The sequence below is a fragment of the Triticum urartu genome, chromosome 2 (genome assembly GCF_003073215.2).
Source record: "Triticum urartu cultivar G1812 chromosome 2, Tu2.1, whole genome shotgun sequence".
NCBI lineage: Eukaryota > Viridiplantae > Streptophyta > Magnoliopsida > Poales > Poaceae > Triticum > Triticum urartu.
The window spans coordinates 41964343-41979549 of NC_053023.1; the positions used below are offsets into that span (position 1 = coordinate 41964343).

General features: G+C 47.2%; 1 long non-coding RNA gene across 2 annotated transcripts; it reads right to left on the bottom strand.

Moving 5' to 3' along the window:
* On the bottom strand, window positions 1-5894 carry LOC125535533. 2 transcript variants are annotated; one of them, XR_007294713.1, is made up of 6 exons: window positions 5505-5894; window positions 2711-2797; window positions 2504-2634; window positions 1447-2384; window positions 827-917; window positions 1-353 (listed from the first exon to the last, which is right to left on the bottom strand). It is a non-coding gene; the product is annotated as an uncharacterized LOC125535533 (long non-coding RNA). The 2 variants fall into 2 exon arrangements; XR_007294712.1 differs by having other exon boundaries at window positions 2711-2800; window positions 5505-5893.
* Between the last annotated feature and the right edge of the window lie 9313 nt (window positions 5895-15207).

Sequence of the window (15207 nt, forward strand, 5' to 3'; positions counted from 1 at the left end):
TAGTAATTAGCAAAATTATGAAGTAATTAAACCCACCCCAACAATTATACAAGTCGAGTCACACAAAACCTCATAATATCAAGGATAATAATAATTACAGCTAAAAGGCCAGCAAGAATAAGCATTGTGTTCTATTAAAATTGTCACATTTCTGTGATTGATCCAATGCCTATGTGACTTAAACATATGATCAAGATTTTCATTAGCTTTCCAAAAAAATCAGCAGTCACCAGCCCTTTAGGAACGCCTTTATACTTTATGGCTTCAACTTGGGTCTCTTTTCTGCTGCTAAGATGGCGTTAGAATAGTCACTAAATATCTTTGAACACTTTCACCAGATAGCTTCAAGAAATCTGCAAACAAAAACATCACCAAGAGAAATACTCAGGTGAGTGCAGAAGAAAGAATAGGACACAGATAAATAGTGTTTGAGAACAAGTGTATAAAACATGGAGATGAACAATATAACAACAAGGCAGGGAGGAATCATCGACATCTCAACAGCAGAAGAAAAGTTCTAAAAGCCGTTCTAAAAGACACCATTGAGTGCAGAATCCGATCACTATATTATGTCTGGCTCTGCCTAAAAACGAGAAAAATAAGGTAGTTCCACTACAAATAGAAACTATAATTGCTTCTAGATTCAGTACGGCATAAGCACCAAAAGGTAGGGTGATTATAACATTCAGCAAAAACCATTCTGTTTGAAACACTGCGTACTAAGAAAATAACATGTTGATAACTGCGAGTTATGGTAAGTATATGATATCTACTTATCTATTTACAATGTAACTAAAAGAATCATGAAACGAATGGGCCAAGATACCTGTATTATGCAGGAAACAAGGTTAGACCTTTGCATTTCTGGAATGGCATCGGACTGCATTTCATTTACGTAATATTGCTCTGTGTAAAGCCTGCAGGGGATATTAGCTTATAAGATGCACAAAGTGGTAAAACATCCCACTAAGGTGAATAACATTACAGTCTGCTGAATACTGGATCTTCAGAATTTAATACATGAATGTTTGGCTTTCAAAATACTCAAAAGTAAGTGCGTTAAAAAGAAACATTGTAGTAAAAAAAAGCATTCAGTAAAAAGACTATTTGAGTTGAAAACTAGGAATTGTGAAAATGGACCACCATATTAAATCAAGTTATGCCATACAATCCAGTGTCCTTAACAATAAACTATACATGCATTATATCAGTTGTAACTAACATTGTTTTCTTAATCCAGTGTCATTAACAAGTTTAATTACTTATCAGGTTTCTGCACGGTAACCTAAAGCATCTGCAGTGAGTATTGGAGAGTAACATACAAGTAAACAGTTATGAACAGTTACATGTTTTATCTAGACAAAACTATATGCTAGCAAGCAATGCAGTTTTCTCAATATCCCTGAGACTTTGTGCCATACTACGCACTGCAGGTTGAGTGTATACCTTAGTTAAGTATATAATGGAGATTCAATTTCTGAAGGCATCCAACCTTGTGCATCGCTCTTTGAAAATCCGAGGCAATTCGCCTGAAGTACTGACCAATGATACAGCTGAACAACTCAACAGAAATGGCTGCATGCCTCTTGCAATTTCTAAGAAGGTGAAGCAATCCCCTCACATTGTCTTTGTAGATGGTTTTCTTCCCTGTTTTATCTTCGTAGGAGAAAGTCTGCTCCAGAAATGAGTTCCTTAGAAATTTGGTCTTTCTCTGCCATCCCTTATACTGTGGTAATGCACGGATTACAGAATTGTACGCTTCTGGATCATCTTTCTCTAGATCAATCAACCTATCATATAGGGTCATCAAGATATGTCCTCCTAAGAAATCATCAAGCAACCCAATATGGCAGTATAATAGTTCTGGGGGTTCACCCTTCAACAACATCGAAAGCCACTCAAAAATATCGTTTGGTATTGCCTTTCCAAGGAGCACTTCGTTTCTGATCATTCTCGCAAAACTCGCCTTGTCTAGATCCAAATCATCATTTGTTTTGATTTCCTTTAGTGTTCCTTCTGTTAGGTTGCCAACCTTAACAGATTTGGATCTATCAACTACAAAATTGGCAGCACCAAACTGTCCTCTCATTGTCATTCCATCAACATGCATAGCTGCCATGGCTAAATAAGATTTTCTGGAATAGAGTTTGACTTCAGTGGCCGCCAAAATGGACAAATGGTTGTTATCACTTCCCGGTGTCGGGACAAGTTGGGTCACACGATCTTCATTATCACTGATAAATTCTTGCAGAGTAAATGTTTCAGATTTATCTAATGAACAATTCAGCCAATGATGAAATTTTCCATTTTTATTCTCCTCAGACTGCGATGTACCACTTCATTCAATGCAGGACCTTTTTCTTTTGTTGGTTGATACAACTGACCTAAAATATCACAAAATATCTCTATTACTACCATATTGTTTTGACGGAATTTTTATTACTATTATAGATACAGAAAAAGATCATGTTATTCATTGCACAGAGGGATAAAGTAGTATTACCTTGGACAGCTACTGCTTGATGTGGTACAATCGGAGCCACTAGCATTGTTGCACCCATCGATCCAATCACTAGAAACTACCCTTTTTCCTTCAATTGTCCATAACTTAATTGCTCCTTCACCGATATTATCCTATTAAATTATTTGTGTAAGTCCAAAAAAAAAGACAGAAAGCTTAATATTAAAAGTTCATAGATTCAGATTTTACCAAAGTTAAAATATGAGTTGCCAGCTCATACTGGATTGATGAAATAACTTCTCCGCCCAAATTGAAGACTTTTGTTTCATACTTGGTCTGCTGCATAATAGAAATCATGTCCAGAAGATTTTAGTTGTATAAATAAAAAAAGGACTCATAGAGAAAGTTTGAACACAATTTGCTGAGCGGTTTGCACAAAAAATCTAGAAGTTGCAAACCTCAATATCTGGCAGATATATGTACCCAATGAGACAAAATAAAAAGCACATTCACAGATCAAATTAAACCAAAAATCAAAAGATGAAAAGGTTACATCTTGCAGTTCTTATTCAAGAGTGGATTAGTACTAGAAGCTACAAATCCTAAAATACAGCTATCTACTAAATCATGCACACACAGCTATCTACTCCCTCCGTCCCAAAATATGTGTCTCGGCTTTGTACTAACTTTAGTACAAAATTGTACTAAGGTTGAGACATTTTGGGACGGAGGGAGTACTTAACGCAGTGACGGAGCTGGCGGGGGGCAAGCCGCGGCCATGGCTCCCCCCATGCTCAGATTTTTCTACTTCTAGTACTAGATATTATGTGGAGTGGTCTTTACATTTGTATGTGTGGCCCGGTCCAATGATATAACATGCAGAAAATATGCCTATGTAAGACAGATATATCATATATCTAAGCACAGAAGATCCTTGTATTCCAAAGGAGGCACGGAGCAGCAGAAACTTTTTGACTTTGGTGTCCATATCCTGTTCTCACCGCACCATCTCTTCCCAAAAGCAAAAAGGCCACAGTGCCACTCTTGACTCCAGCTCTCTTCTCTTGCGGTCTTGCCCTTTCCTCTCCCTCTTCGTCTCTGCCAAATCCCTCATAATCTCCGATGATCCCCAACAGGACAGCACAACGGCGCTCAGAATATTGCAAGATCCAGATGGTGAATCGTGAAGCACTTGTACTGGATTGATCGATTTAGGAATTATAACAGATCATTTGCCAGACCCCCTTCTGCTACTTCTCTAGGTATAGCTTCAAATCTTGACTTTTTGCTTCTAGATTTTTAGAATTGAACTAGATAGTTTATGTACGTTCAGCATATTTGTGTACAAGTTAGAGCTGTAATACCTCCATTTTTGGCTACTAAATGGAGTATGTATTTTTGGCTGCTAAAATTTAGAACTGAGTTAGATAGACCCTGTACAAATTAGAGCTGTGCTACCTCCATTTTTCTAAAACTTTTGGTCACCTGTTTCATTTTTGTATATTATCTCTAGGATAATCATGGTTAGAGGAAGACAATGCTTTCCTTTTTCAAGAAAAGAGAACAAGTTTTTGACGATGTGATTCCAGTTTCTAATTCCCAAGATGTACTAGAATTGGTCTTGGCCAATCCAATTCCTACTGCCCATCCAGAAAATGCAGCACAACCTGAAGATGCATCAATTGGTTCTGAAATTAAGGATTTTATAAAGGGCGATCCATCATTACGCCGTCAAATTTGGGCTTGTCCTGCTGATAAACAAGATGCAATCATAAAAGCTTACATACAACGTGGAGCATAATATCAGCCCAATAAAGAAGTCTATCCACCTTCTGGTGAAGACGGTCACAAGCGCAGATTTCAGTATTATTGTTTTGGGTCTTTTACATGGCTTGAGTATTCACCTTTAAAAGATGCTGCATTCTGCTTCCCATGCTTTCTTTTCTCAAAGAAACCAAAAGGAAAATGTGGATCCAATGCATTTACAATGAAGGGATTCAGAAATGGAAAAGGGTGAATAATGGAAAGGAGTGTGCCTTCATATGTCACATGGGAAAAGGTTCCAATTCCGCTCTTAATTATTCTGTTCAGTGTCACGATAATTTGAAGAATGTATTTTGCCAAATTGCACGAGTCATAAAGGTGTCAAAAGAGGAGATTCTCAAAAATAGGTTGCGGCTCAAGACATCAATTGATGCTGTCAAATGGTTAACACTACAGGCTTGGTCTTTCCGTGGAAATAAGGAGGGTCCTAATTCAAATAATCAAGGAATTTTTCTTGAAATGGTGAAAGTCTTGTTTTCCTATAATGAGAAGTGCTATTCTGCAACAAGCATGGTATTTCAGTTCCTGATATGGACGGTTTCTATGTTTATTCGATCTCATAAACAAGATGAGACTTCAGCTAGACATCATTATCAATATGATGTCTTCACAGTTGCCGTTGATCAGCAGCTACAAGAGATAAATAGTAGGTTCAGTGAACAAACTACGGAGCTCCTTATTTTGTGTACCTCACTTGATCCAAGGAACTCCTTCAGATTATTCAGCATTGAAAATGTGTCTTCTTGCTACAAAGTTTTATCCTACTGATTTTTCCTGGCTCCGTCCGTGACTTAACATGCATCTAAATTGATTTATTGGTTCTGCCTATGTATTTTTATTCTCTTAATGAACAGAGCCTCCTCTGTTTTTGTCTTGTGGCTGCATCTCATTTGCATTTATGTCAACAAAGATTTGTCTAGGATAGATGCACGAGCTACCTTTCCCTCGGCACAACTAAATGACTAGCTGCTGGCTCTTGCCAGCAACGGCATTGAACCAAACGTGCAGCAAGACAAAGGCAGCCCATCCGAGGCTAAGCTAGCTCAGCTATGAGCAAGCTGGGCAATAGAACCAAACGCACCCAGGTTCTACCAGAGCACTGGACACCTGCGCCCCCAATTCCTTGACGGCGCCCACACAGGAAGGACACCGCGACGAGCGCCGACACCGCCGGATCTAGAAGGGAAGGGGAGGGGATGGGGATGGGGAGAAAACAGACCTTGGCACTACTAACCCCGCCCGGCAGCAGAACCGGCGGCGGCTGGATCCGGCAGGGGAGCGGGCCGAAAGGGAGAGGGGGGAGGCGAAGCTCCTCAACCGCCGCCGCCTCGCCGCCCAGCCGGCCGAGGACGCCGGCTGCCCCTGGAGAACTGGCGACGCCGAGGCCGCCGCCCCGGCGCACCCAAGGCCCTCCGCCCGAGAAAGAAGTAGCAAGAACTCGCCGCCACCGTCGTCGACGGCCGCGCGGGCCTCTGGCGACGGGGAGAGAAGAGGGGGAGGGGGGATGGCGGCGCGACAGAAACCCTATTCGGCGTCGAGTCCCCCGCGGGGGACGACGCGAGGGCCGAGTCGTTTCTTTCTACCCCTTGGTCACCATTGCGGCGTTCTTCTTCCCAGGGTTCCACGTCGCTATCTCTAAAGTGTGATCCCGATGAGCAAAATAATCCCACAAACATAAAGATCGATCCCGAGGCTTAACAGGAAATGTATATCCAACTAACTAATGGTAGCAATCTGAAATTAGTTGTCCACAACAAGGTCACCTGTTCTTGGCCTTGGGTCGATGATGCCGAAACAATGAACCGCGTGCCAGTTAGTGGTCCCCGGCGGTTGACCTCCCCGGAGACGGCGATGCGCTTGTCGTGGCGGCCTTGGTACGCGTCTTCTCCCTCCGTCTCGGTGTGGTACGAGCATCCTTCCCCGCTGCTGTACCGTGAACCCCCGCCGCTGTTCCGTGCGCCGCAGCTGGTCCTATCACGTCGCGGGGGTCCGTAGGCGTAGCCGTCGTCCTTGTTCGCATGCCCACGCGCCCCGCCGCCGTCTCCCTCTCCCCCGATGCTGTTGCCACCTCTGCGTGCGCCGCCGCTGTAACCTCTCCAATGGTTGCCACCACCCCCGCGGGGGTATCCTCCTCCTGGTTGCATCGTTACGTACTTTGTAGTTCTGGATGGAAGGAGGGCCGAAAAAGGAGGAACTATGTATATACAATGTATTATATAGGTTATTATTCGTTGGTGAAGGCCCCCGCAAAAAAGAATTCGTAGCCGTTGCCGAGGACAAAACTGTTTTTTTGGGGGGACGTGTAAGGTGTAACTTACGACATGACTAGATTGTTGGGGCAACTCCAATCTCCGTGAATCAAAACGCCCAGAAAACAACATGCTCAGGACATTTTCTTTTTATCATTTAACATCATGTATTAAACTAAACGCTTTCCGCTGAATCGGAAACAAACGTGTGGGAGGTTTGAGAGAGTCTAGGCCCGCGCCACGTCAAACTTTGAGACATCCGGCCCACCCAACATCCCCCTCCCAGAGTTTTCCCCACTCCGTCCCACCCCCTTGCTTTGTATATGCGCTAAGACGGTCACCACCTTCATACCACTTTGGTCGCCATCCCGTTCTTGTCAGACCTCCGCTGCTTCACACAGGCGCATTGTACTTCGCTGACGTTGCAACCCTGATCTGACCATAACCCAGGTATCGTCCTCCCTCGTTGATGTTGTCCATGGCAGAAACCATGCCCGACAAGTGTTCGGCCAAATACCATTGGGAATTTTCTTTTACTTTCTCCTTGTTTAACATAAAGCAAGCGTGATGGCGGGTGTCGGGGTTAAATCCGGTAGATCTTGGGTAGGGGGTCCCGAGCTGGTGATCTTAGCTAGGTGGTAACAGGATGAACAAGGGACACGATGTTTATCCAGATTCGAGCCCTCTCGAAGAGGTAAAACCCTATGTGTTGTAGGGTGGAACCATAGATGGGGATCTTTCACGAATTGGATAGAAAATCCATAAAAACAAGAAGAACACAAAGGGGGAAAACAAGAGGAACACTCAAATTGACTTGATCCAATCACACAAAGAGAGATACAAAGATCCAAATCCAACACAAGAAGATATAAAAGGTAACTAGTTCATCCCAATCCTATGAGGAAAGAGGTCTTGATGATCCTATGATGGGGATCCTTCTCCAAGAGGAGGCCTTGATATCCACAAGAGGAGGGCTTGATCTCCAAGAGGAGGTCTAGATCTCCAAGAGGAGGAAGATGAGCAAAGCTCTTTCTTTGTCTATCTAATACTTTGCTATCCCCTCAAATGAGCTAGGGAAGGAGTATATATAGTCTAGGGACGAAATAGAGGGGAGAGGGGGATACAACGGTCAAAACCCCAACTTGCACGCAGGCACTCTCGGAGGGGTCCGGGCACCCGGACCGGTCAGGGGCTGGCGCCAAGGGGAGGCCGGGCACCCGAGGGCGATGGACCGGGCACCTAGGCCAGACAAGCGGGCGGCTGGAGGGGGGCGGGCACTCGGGGTTGAGGGCCCGGGCACCCGGGGCGGCAGCTGGCGGCTGGAGCAGGGGTCGGGCACCCGGGGTTGGGAGGCAGGGCACCAGGGTGCGCCCAGGTGGAGGGGTCGGGCACCCGGGGTGTCCAGGGGCTTTGCCCACCCCGCGGTTACATGCCCGGGCACCCGGGGTCCTCTTTTCCGGGCACCCGGAGTGTCCAGGAGGTCTCCGGTCCTTCACGTTCTTCTCCCTCTCCTTCCTCTTGGGTCTCTGGTGAACTTGGTGATTCCTCCGTGCTTCCTCGTGACGATCTCCGAAGTACCTAAGAATGCATAATGTGCCTCTTTGAGGTAGAATCCCATTCTCAAGTGAATCCGGACGAAACTCGGAGAGGAAAGAATTAACCTCGGTTTCGACGGTGCGTGCACGTGCTCTTTTCATTGGTCCTCGAGGTGCTTGACGAGTTGTAGTAGAGTCCATTGGGATGACGTAGGGATGCTCCGCATCATCTCCCCCCCCTGGGAGAGATCCGTCCACGGATCATGAACTTCATCACCATGGGAAAGAGAGGGTGTCGCCGTGTAGAAGTGGACAACCACCAAGTACTCATCATGTTGAAGCTTGAAATGGGCACTCTCCAATGTCGCACCATCTTGTGATTCCTTCAAAAGGAGCAAGTATAACAAACACTTGGAAAACAAATGTGGTTAGCATTAGTGCAAAACCAAACATTCAAGAGGTGATTCACCGAGCAAGTGTCGTCATCAAGCAAAACATATGGTGTGACAAGGGATTGTGACATGTCATGTAAGCACATAAATTGAGTAAAATCAAGGACATCATGGAAATAAGCATGTAAATTTGAGGTAGCGATGCAAATATGTTTGTCAAGAGAATAAGCATCTACCTCAATGTCATAGCAAGCATGCATAAGACTCTCAATGAATGGTCTATGGTAGGCGTAAGAGTCATTTACAACACCAAATGAAATGAAATGTCTAAACACATGGGGCAAGTGAAAGACAATCCAAGCATAATGTCCATATGGTGTGGTGAAGATAGTGTGGCACTCAACACAAATGAGATAGCAATTGTGCAACATGTGCGAGGCAATCAAGTCGTGCAAGCTAGTAGCGCGAAGATGCAACATACTATAGGTAATCATGGCAATCATGTCATGTGAGCAAATAATAGGCATAGGCAATGCACATGACATATCACAAGCACGATTACAAAGCAAGATCAATGTATTAGGAACGGATCACAAAGGAAACATGGAAAGAACAAGCAATATCTCCCCAAACTTGGAAATACAAATACAAGTAGTAGAATCAATCATCATGTGTAATTCAAAGCATGGGTCACAAATGCATGGTAAAGGCATATGAATAAGCATGTCATGCAAAGTGAACATGGCAAGATGGGCATGTAATATCTAAAGGACAATAACCCATAGCCAAGTGAGGGCCATGTAGAAGAAACGCGCGAAGTCATTGTGCGAAAAGAGCGGTGGGAAAGAGAATCCATGGGATACCAAGTCATCATTGCTCTCTAGAGCTCGTTTTGTCAACTCGTGGGATTGCGAGGTTGACAAGTATTCATGGGTACCTACACAAAAAAAATACAAAGGAAAAATTGTGTGTGCGTGATAGATGTACACATCATCCATTATGATGCATACGTGCATGTGTTGGTTAGCACGAAATATCCAATGCTCAAATAAATGAGATGTGTGATATAGAAACATGTCATCCATCATGAGAGGTTTGTTGTTATGTATAGCATAATGGAGACTCAAATCGTGTAATGCATCATGAGAAATATGTAGAGCATTGTTATTCATGGAATGCATATGGTGCACGCACTCATGGAAATCATGCAAAGTATGGAATGCATCAAAATCTTCCAATATGTATGAGGAAACTATGGGGGTCTTGACGGTGTCCTGGACTAGGGGGTACTCAACACGTCGTCTCCCGACCGGCTGGATCGGGCCAAGGACCCCCATGGCGATTCACTAATGGGCCACTCTAGGCAGCCCATGCCGCATACAAGGAAGACTCCACGAGACTTGGTAATCAAGACAAGGACTCCTCTCCACCAACGTATTCGACTAGGACTCTTGTTATCCTAGGCCTCTGGTACATTATATAAGCCGAGGCCAGGCTAGTCGATAGATTATGAGGACATTATTCATCATACCCTCAGGTTTAGACCACAACATATGATCTCGAGATAGATCAACTCTGTAATCATATACATCGAATACAATCAAAAGCAGCATGTAAGGTATTATCTCTTCGAGAGAGCCTGGAGCTGGGTAAAAACACTTTGTCCCTCGTCTCTTGTTACCCATCGATCCTAAGACACACAGCTTGGGACCCCCTGTCGGTGTCAAAACCGGCGGATCTCGGGTAGGGGGTCCCGAACTGTGCGTCTAAGGCGGATGGTAACAGGAGGCGGGGACACAATGTTTACCTAGGTTCAGGCCCTCTCGATGGAGGTAATACCCTACTTCCTGCTTGATTGATCTTGATGATATGAGTATTACAAGAGTTGATCTACCACGAGATCGTAGAGGCTAAACCCTAGAAGCTACCCTATGATTATGATTGTCCTTGTCCTACGGACTAAACCCTCCGGTTTATATAGACACCGAAGGGGGCTAGGGTTACACGAAGTCGTTACAAGGGAGGAGATCTACAGATCCAAATTGCCAAGCTTTCCTTCCACGCCAAGGAGAGTCCCATCCGGACACGGGACAAAGTCTTCAATCTTGTATCTTCATAGTCCAACAGTCCGGCCAAAGTATATAGTCTGGCTGTCCGAGGACCCCCTAATCCAGGACTCCCTCAGTAGCCCCTGAACCAGGCTTCAATGACGATGAGTCCGACGCGCAGATTGTCTTCGGCATTGCAAGGCTGGTTCTTCTCCCAATCCTGAGTACCTGTCGAGTAGTGTTCGGCTTCCCATGAATGTTGCACTCCTTGGCTTCTGCGCCTAATAATGGCTATCCTCCACGTGTCGAGCGAATGCAAGAAGTCGGGGCATTTTTACACTTGCCACTCTAACCATGTAAATAAATCGTCTATTTAAAAAGACGGGGATCCTCAGATCCAGATCACACCATCCTCCCACGGCGAGTATCCATCGGAGCGCGCCCGGAAAAGTCCATCCCATCATGGCCGGCCATCGCAGCTCCTCCTCTCGCTCCCGTAGCCCTAAGCCAGGCAATTGGAAGAAGTGTTCCATCCCCCACAACCAATTAGTAGAGTTACAGACCCAGGGGTTTCTCCCTCCTGAGTATATGGTCCCCGTCCGAGCCGGATTAGCCACTTACAACGGCGGGGGGCAAGCAGAGAGCTTTCCCAACCCATCCATGGGGGAGCGGGTATGCCTTGTCCCTTACTTATTGAGGGGACTCGGATTTCCAATTCCTCTGTTCCTCCGCGGGCTCTTGGAGTTCTACGGCCTCCAGCTGCATAACTTCACTCCTGCCTCCATATTACACATCGCTGGCTATGTCGCCCTTTGCGAGCTGTTTCTGGGCTGCGAAGCTCATTTCGAGCTATGGAAGAGACTATTCTGCCTCGTAACCCGTACACAGGAGGGGTCAATATATCAAGTTGGCAGAGCCGAGATATGGCGCATCGCCGGGACCGGATACCTGTCCGGTACTCCGAAGAAGACATCCGAAGACTGGCCTTCGAAGTGGTTTTATATGGAGGACGTCCCTCTTCCGGACCCTATTCAGATGGGCCTTCCTGAGTTCAACACCCCTTTGAAGAAACGCTGCAGCTGGCGCCCTCGGAGACCCCAGGAGGAAGATAACGGAGAGGTCCTTTACCTGATGGGCCGGATAAAAACGCTGGCCAAATCAGGATTGACTATAATCGAGGTTATATCAATATGTATAATGCGGGGGGTGCAGCCACTTCAATATCGGGGACAACCCATGTGGCACTTCAATGGAGAAGACGATGCCACCCGCTGCGGTCGTAAGGGACCGGACTCCGTCGCCGCTCCAGCGAAAATTCTATCCGATTTATACAAAGGAGAGGAAGAGGAGTTCATCCGCATTAAGCCACGGGATGGATTCTCCATGTACAACCCCCAAACTGGGTGAGCTGCTACTTTTTACTCCGAACCTTCCCGCATTCTTCGTCATAAGTATTTACCTTGCTATTTCATAGCAGGAACTACGTGTGACGCCCCCTATTCAATCGTACACTAATCATGCACGCAAACGTGTATGATCAAAATCAGGGACTCACGGGAAGATATCACAACACAACTCTAAAACCTAAAAAAGTCATACAAGCATCATAATACAAGCCACGGGCCTCGAGGGCTCGAATACAAGTGCTCGATCATAGACAAGTCAGCGGAAGCAACAATATCTGAGTACAGACATAAGTTAAACAAGTTTGCCTGAAGAAGGCTAGCACAAACTGGGATACAGATCGAAAGAGGCGCATGCCTCCTGCCTGGGATCCTCATAACTACTCCTGGTCGTCGTCAGCGGGCTGCACGTAATAGTAGGCACCTTCGGTGTAGTAGGAGTCGTCGTCAACGGTGGCGTTTGGATCCTGGGCTCCAGCATCTGGTTGCGACAACCAGGTAGAAGGGAAAAGGGGAAAAAGGGGGAGAAAAGCAACCGTGAGTACTCATCCAAAGTACTCGCAAGCAAGGAGCTACACTACATATGCATGGGTATATGTGTAAGGGCCATATCAGTGGACTGAACTTCAGAATGCCAGAATAAGAGGGAGATAACTAATCCTGTCGAAGACTACGCTTCTGGCAGCCTCCATCTTGCAGCATGTAGAAGAGAGTAGACTGAAGTCCTCCAAGTAGCATCGCATAGCATAATCCTACCCGGCGATCCCCTCCTCGTCGCCCTATTAGAGAGCGATCGCCGGGTTGTATCTGGCACTTGGAAGGGTGTGTTTTATTAAGTATCCGGTTCTAGTTGTCATAAGGTCAAGGTACAACTCCAAGTCGTCCTGTTACCGAAGATCACGGCTATTCGAATAGATTAACTTCCCTGCAGGGGTGCACCACATTACCCGACACGGTCGATCCCATTTGGCCGGACACACTTTTCTGGGTCATGCCCGGCCTCGGAAGATCAACACGTCGCAGCCCCACCTAGGCACAACAGAGAGGTCAGCACGCCGGTCTAAACCTAAGCGCACAGGGGTCTGGGCCCATCGCCCTTAGCACACCTGCACGTTGCGTGGGCGGCCGGAAGCAGACCTAGCCTAACAGGCGTTCCAGTCCAATCCGGCGCGCACCGCTCAGTCGCTGACGTCACGAAATGCTTCGGCTGATACCACGAAGCCGGTTGCCCATATCTTGTCCCACGTGGCGGTTAGTGCGTATAAGGTCAACGACCCAACTCAGATCAAATACCAAGATCTCGTTAAGTGTGTTAAGTATCCACGAACGCCGAACAGGGCCAGGCCCACCTCTCTCCTAGGTGGTCTGAACCTGCCCTGTCGCTCCGCCACAAAGATCCACTCGCGGGTACTCCTACGAGCCGACCCGTCTTTAGTCACCACATGTATCATGTATAAAGTATATAGTATATACCCGTAATCACCTCCCGAGTGATCACGGCCCGATAGTATAGCATGGCAGACGGACAAGAATGCAGGGCCACAGATGGAATACTAGCATCCTATACTAGGCATGTAGGATTGCAGGTAAAGGTAACAACAGTAGTAGCAAGGACAGGCTATGCATCAGGATAGGATAAACGGAAACCAGTAACATGTTACACTACTCTAATGCAAGCAGTAGAGAGTAGAGTAGGCGATATCTGGTGATCAAGGGGGGGGGCTTGCCTGGTTGTCATGGCAAGTAGGAGGGGTCGTCTTCGATGTAGTCGAACACACGGACATCGGCATCGGTTTGCTATGCTAGGGATGTGTAGCGGACGAACGGGCTGCTTATCCGGAAGCGTCTCGTCGTTCTGAGCAACTTTCATTTACAAAGTTTTTCCATCCGAGCTACAGTTTATTTTATATTAATTTTACAAGATTTAATCATTTTTAGAATTTATTCAAATATTTTAATTCGAAAATTAAATGTTAAATTGCTATGGGTACACAGAAGTGTACCCACAGATGGGCTTGTGTGGATCACCAGTGGGCCCAGTTGACTTGGTCAACTACCCAGTCAACCGAGGCTGACTGGTGGGGCCAGCCAAAGTCAACATCCCAGTCAGCATTGACCGTTGACTAGTCAATTTGACCAGTGGGTCCCCATGGTCATAGACTTAGGTTAATTAACAATATTTAATTAGGGTAATCTATTATTAGGTTAATTTAAACATGATTAAATAAGTTAATTAAGTAATTAATTAATTATTTTATTTTTCTAATTATATATTTTTTATTCTTTTTTTACTATTCTAAAATGTTCAGGGGCGGGCCCCACTTGTCATTGGCCTGGGGAGGCCTTAGCGGATTAGCGGGCAAGAGGGCGATGGGCAGGCGCCCGTTAACGGGCGAACCCGGGCGGACGCCGCAGGCGCGCGCGCCAGCGCCTGCAAGGCGGGCTGGCCTTCGGCTGCAGGCGAGAGGGGAGGCGAGCCACGGCAGGGCAGGGAGTCGCGGTGGCCGTCGGGGTGGCCGCGGGCGGGCGGCACACGAGCGAGGCGGCGAGCGGGATGGCGGGGCCGTAGGCGGAGCGAAGCGGGAACGGCGAGGGGCGGAGGCGGCCACGAGCGGGCGCTGGAGCCGGCAGAGAGCGAGGCGCGGGGCGCGGCTCCGAGCGGCGCGACAAGCAGAGGGCCGCGACGGTGCGGAGCGTGTGTGCGCGCGGTAGAGTAGGCCGGGGCGTCGCGAACGGCGTCGTCGACAGAGGGAAAGGGGAAGAGGAGGGGTCCTCACGGCGGGTCGTAGGGGACAAGGCAGTGGGTGTTGAGGAGGAGGACGGGGATGACGGCGACGAGGTCCAGCGACGGCGTGGCAGCAGTGGTCGGCGATAGGGACTCCGGGCGACGGCTTCGGGTGGCGGCGACGTCGGGGCTGTCTCCCCCCGATCCAGACGGGATCGAACAGACGAGGGGCGGGGGAGAGGTGGTCGGCGAGGAGGTCGAGGACGGCCGGCGAGGCGGCTCGGGTGAGGTGGCCAGCCGGGGGCTGCCCCGATCTGATCGGGGAGGGGGAGGGGGGGGGGGGGGGATCGGGGGGAAGTGGGTGGGACTGGGGCGGACCGTTTAGGGTTTCGGGAGGGAGTGGGGTTAAGGGGGAGGAGTTGGGCCGGCCGGGTTGGGCTAGGTGGGTCGGCCAGCTGGGCCGTCTGGCCAGTGAGGGGCGGGTTCCTTTTCCTTTCTTTCTTTTTGTTTTGTTTTTCTCTTTTTATTTTCTTTCTTTTATTTATTTTCTCTTCTGTTTTAATTCAATTT